A 6,000-nucleotide genomic window follows, 5' to 3' on the forward strand; every position below is an offset into this window, starting at 1 on the left:
GTTAGGGAGATATGAAATATTGAATTTATATAAAACATCTCAATAAAATCTAAAAATTTGATGAGAAACTTGAGCTTGTTTCCATGATATGATTTTTATTTCAAACCTAAGTATAATATATGTACGGAAAAATGTATACAGTTGTCCCTTGGTATCCATGGGGGATTGGTTCCAGGCCCTCCTCCATCCCTGGGGACACCAAGATCATTGCATGCTCAAGTTTCTTAAATAAAATGGAGTAGTCTTTGCATATAACCTATTCACATCCTCCTACATACTTTAAATCGTATCTAGGTTACGTATAATACCTAATACAATTTAAATCTATGTAAATAGTTGCCAATGTGCAACAAATTCTTGTTTTCTTCTTGGAACTTTCTGGAACTTAAAAAAAATATTTTTCATCTGCAGTTGACTGAATCTGCAAATGTGGAACCCATGCATATGGAGGACCGACTACATTGTAATTATGCAGCTTAATGAATTTTCACAAAGTAAGCATACTGGTTGTATGTTCTAGTTACATATACTTGCAGAGCTAATCACCCCTAAATTTAGTGGCCTAAAATAACATTTATTTTGCTTATGAATTTGCAGTTCGGTCAGGGCTTGGCTGGGATGATTGGAAGGCTGGGGGCTGGAATCATCAGAAGTTTCCTTCACTTACATGTTTGTCTGTTGATGCTACCTGTTGACTGCAAACTTAGCTATGTCTGTGACTAGAATACCTCCACAAGGCCTTTACATGTGACTCCTTGACTTTCGCAAAGCATGGTGACTGGGTACCAAGGGTGAATGACCCAAGAAAGAGAGCCAGGTGGAAATTCTAGTGCCTTTTCTAACCTAGCATTGGAAGTCATATGTTGTCAGTTCCAATGCATTCTGTTTGCTAGAGGTGAGTCACTAAGACCAGCCATATTAAAAGAGAGGGAATTGGTCTTCATTTTCTGATGGGAGGAGTGTCAAAGGATCTATGGAGATGTTTTTAAACCACCATACATATCTAAACAGCTCCCTGATCAAGAAACAGAACATTACCAGTGACCCAAACTCGCATTCCTGTCATTACCTGCTGTCCCATGAGTTACCACTCTTTTGATTTTTAAGAGCATAGATTGGTTGTTGCCTGTTTTTGTACATTATATAAATGGAATACTACAATGTGTACTTTTCAGGTTTAGCTTTTTTCTCTCGACATTGTGAGATTCATTCATGTTGTTCCATGTAGATTATTCTTATTACTGTTAAGTATTCTATTTTGTAAATAGCACATAATTTTTTGTCCAATTTAAAAATGTCCTTTTAATTTACCCACATATTTACCATTTCTGGTGCCTTTCATTCTTTTGTACATATCTAAGTTTCCATCTGGTATCATTTCACTTCAGCCTGAAGAACTTCCTTTAACGTTTTCTGTAGTACAGATTTGTTATGTTGGTTTTTAAAAATGACTGTACATTCTTGGACACTTTTTCCACTGAGACATTGGGTCTCCGTCTCCTCCTCTTGAATCTGGGTAGACTAGGGGTTTATTTGACCTATACAGCACAGCAGAAATGAAACTCTGACTTCGGAGGCTAGGTCATGAAAGACCATGAGGTTTCTGTCTTATTTACTTGGATACTTGCTCTCAGAGACTTGAACCACCATATGAGAAGCCCACCATGCTGGAGAGACCATGTTCTGGTCAACAAAGCCAGCTAAGCCTAGCAGTCTAGTTATCCCTGCCATGGTGCCAGATATGTGAGTGAAGCTGTCTTGATCCCTCCAAGCCTCACATTGGCCAGGTGAATACCACTGAGTAACTTCCTTTGGTAATAGGGGTGAGGTGGGCATGAAACCATTAGCGCTTGACCATAAGCACGAGACCCTGAGAGCGGCAGTTAGAGGTCCCGCTCTGCCAACAATCAGCTCTCAGTGGTCTGCGCAGCAGAGAGTGCGGTGAGAGGGAGATGGCGGCCTTCTCCCCGGGGCCCTCCAGGCCGGCGAGTGAGCTGGGGACCCAGGGACAGGCTGAAGCCTGTGTCCCGCAGAGCTCCAGAGCCCTCACCACAGTCACCCACTGGTCAGGCCCAGGCCTTGAAGCAGCAGTGAACCTCTCCCCTATCCCCGCTTCTGTGACCTAACGGCGGCAGCGGTCTCCATGGGTGTATATGGACCCTGCTATTTAAGGTAACAGCTTTACCCAGCTTCAGTCTCTCCATGCAAATTTCAAAAATTGGTCCAGCTTAGATCAGTTATCTACCCCTAGATGGTGGCCAAATGTCAGGATTAAGTTGCAAGGACATTGCACATCATTGCTTCAGGTCCACCTCTGTGGTTGGGGCTATTCTCCAAGAGGAGCAATTGTTGTGAGCTGGAAATTCACCTGATTGGTATTTGTATTTGTATTCCTATTGATCCTAAATAAATACTTCTCTCCAGTTTAAATGAAAAGCCTGAGGGTGGCTGAGTCCTGGGCACTTGGCTCCCTCAGTGATGACGGCTGGGTAGGGTCTGGGGACCTGGCCCTGAGGGCACCACCAGCTGAGATCTGCCTCTTCAGCCTGGCCTGGGCACTGGCAGGAGGACCCTGACTGGGTGCTGGACGAATGCTCCTGGGCAAGGTAACCAGCCTGCACAGGGTCCCTCTCTTAGCCAGGGCCTGGACCTTGGAGGGAGAAAGTTGAGCCTTGGGATCTTGCCCTTTCTTGTCAGAACAGAGAATAACATTTCTTTTGTTAGAGGTTTACAGGAACATTGTGACCTGACCCTAACCTGACCTCAAAAACAAAGGATCTGACACCAAGAAGTTTGCAACAACTAACCACACCCCTCCCTTCCCTTTCCTATAAAAGAGCTTTGCTGAAAGCTTTCGGGGAATTTGGGGTTTTTAAGACATGAGCCAGCTGTCTCATTGCATGACCCTGCAATAAACCTTTCTCTGCTCCAAACTCTGACGTTTTGGTATTGTTCGGCCTCACTGTGTGTCACTGGGCACACAGACTTGCGTTCAATAACACGTTGATGGCACAAAGAATAGAATGAGTACCTAGCTAAAACCTGTGTAAATTCCTGATTTTCTTGATTGTGAGTTGTAATAAAATCATTGTTTTTCATGTATTTTTGGAATAGTTATACAGCATTACATAAGTGGAACAAGATTGGGGGTAACAAAAACCTAAAACATGTGGCATTGACTTTGGGACAGTATGTCAGGCAGAAGTTGAAAGGGCTTCAAGAAGACTGTTAGTGGAATCCTGATAGGCATCGAGGAGGGTGTCAATAAGGACTTAAAGGAAAATAAGAAAAATGTCATTGGAAGCTCGAGGAAAGGAGGCTCTTGTTATGTCATGGCAGATGGTTTAGCAAATGTGATAACGTGGAGAATTAGAAAATATATTTAATGAACTGATGGATCTGGCTTAAGAGGTATCCAGGCAGAATGTTCAAGGTGTCAACTGTTTTTTGTTTATCTGTGTTTAAACTATGCATCATAATGTATGGGTAGACAAAGCTGTTAACTTACATACCAGTTTGATTCTTTGGAAGCTTTTTTTTTTTAAGTTCAATTTTGAGATAATTCTACATTTATATGCACTTGTAAGAAATAGCACAGAGAGCTCTCATGTACGTTTCAGCTACTTTACCCTAATGGTAACATCTTGCACAACTATAGTACAATATTACAACCTGGAAGTTTATATCGATAACAACCCAGTGACCTTATTCAGATTTCATCAGTTTTACATGCACTTATATGTGTGTGTGTGTGTACATTTAGTTCCATGCAATTTTATCACATGTGTAGATTTGTGTGACTACCAACACAATCAAGATACACAACAGTTCCATCACAAGAATCTCTTGTGATATTCTTTAACCACCACAGTGGGTTTTTCACTCAGCATATTTCTCTTGAGATTTATCCAAGTTGTTGTGTGTATCAATAGTTCATTCCTTTTTATTACTAAATAGTATTCCATGTTATGGTTATACTACAGGTGAACCATACATGTGTTGAAGGACATTTGAGTGTTTTTACATGTTTTGGTAATTATGAATAAAGCTGCTATGAACATTTGTGTATGGGTTTTTTTTTATATGATCCAATTTTTAAAAATTTAATTAATTAATTAATTTTTGGCTGTGTTGGGTCTTCGTTTCTGTGCGTGGGCTTTCTCTAGTTGCGGTGAGTGGGGGCCACTCTTCATCGTGGTGCGTGGGTCTCTCACTGTCGTGGCCTCTCTTGTTGCGGAGCTCAAGCTCCAGACGCGCAGGCTCAGTAGTTGTGGCTCACGGGTGTAGTTGCTCTGCAGCATGTGGGATCTTCCCAGACCAGGGCTCTAACCCGTGTCCCCTGAATTGGCAGGCAGATTCTCAACCACTGCGCCACCAGGGAAGCCCCTGTGTATGGGTTTTTGTGTGTACATAGTTTTCATTTCTCTGAGCTAATTACCTAAGAGTGCAACTGCTGGGTCATTGGTAACTTCATATATAGTTTTGTAAGAAACTGTCATCCTTTTTCTTCTAGAGTGGTTGTATCATTTTACAATCCCACAAGCAATGTATGAGCGATCCAGTTTCTCCAAATTCTCACCAGCATTTGGTGTAATAACTATACATTTTATTTTAGCCATTCTCGTAAATGTATAGTACCATCTCAATGTGGTTTTCATTTATGTTTCCCTAATGGCCAGTGATATTGAACATCTTTTCATGTACTTATTTGCCATCTGTATATCCTCTTCAGTAAAACGTCTGTTCATGTCCGTTCTGCATTTTCTAATTGGATTGTTTGTTGTTTTTTTTTTTTTTTTTACTGTTTTTGAGAGCTCTTTATATATTCTAGATTCAAACCTTTGTAGGATTTGTGGTTGAAAAATATTTTCTGCCACTCTTTATCTTGTCATTTCATCCTTTTAACAGGGTTTTTCACAGGGCAAAAGTTTTAAATTTTGATGTGGCCCAATTTATCAATTTTTTATGTTACAAATTATGCTTTTGTTATCAAGTCTAAGAACTCTTTGCCTAGCCTTACCTCCCAAAGATTTTTCCTATGTTTTTCCCAAACTTTTAAATAATTCTGTATTTTATATTTAAGTCCAAAATCCATTTTAAATTAATTTTTGTATTACATGTGAGTTTTAAGTCAAGGTTCATCTTTTTGTGTCTACATGTCCAATTGTTCTGGCACCATTTATTGAAAAAAGGCTATTCTTTCTCCACTAAAATGCCTTTGTAACTGTCAAAAATCAGTTGGGGATAACTGTGTGGGTCCATTTCTGGGTTCTCTATTCTGTTCTGTTGATTTATATGTCTGTCCCTCTGCCAATACCACACTGTCTTGATTAGTATAGCTATGTAGTGATACAGCTGTATGGCATGCAAAAAAAGTTAATAGACCTGTCACTGCTGTCCTTAGAAAGATCTGCTTCTAAGGTTGGCCCTTGGCTAGCATCTGGAAATTAGGATTTCAGGAGGACTTTCCTAACTGATAATGACCACCCTATAAGAGTAGCTCATTGTGCCTAAACTGTGTAAACAATGATGGTTTATGCTGAACACCTGCTTTCCTTCTTCGACTCTGGAATTTTGGATTGTGCTAGGCAGAGTGTGCTATGTGACTAGTCCCCATTAAAAACCTTGGCACTGAGTCTCTAATGAGATTCTCTGGTAGACAATATTTTACATGTGTTATCATAACTTGTTACTGGAAAAATTAAGCAAGTCCTGTGACTCTAGTGGGAGAGGACTCTTGGAAACTTGTGCCTGGTTTCCTCCAAACTTTACCCCATGCACCTTTTTCCTTTGCTAATTTTGCTTTATATCTTTATGCTGTAATAAATCATAGCCATGAGTATGATTATGCTGAATCCTGTGAGTCCTCCTGGCAAATCATCGAACCTGGAGGTGGTCTTGGGGAGTCAACACAGTAAGCCTTAAAACTGGATAGAGTGATTCCTCCCACTTTATTCTTTTTTTTCCAAAAAATTTTTTTAGCTATTTTAAGTACTGTGC

The sequence above is a fragment of the Stenella coeruleoalba genome (assembly GCF_951394435.1).
Source record: "Stenella coeruleoalba genome assembly, chromosome: 2".
NCBI lineage: Eukaryota > Metazoa > Chordata > Mammalia > Artiodactyla > Delphinidae > Stenella > Stenella coeruleoalba.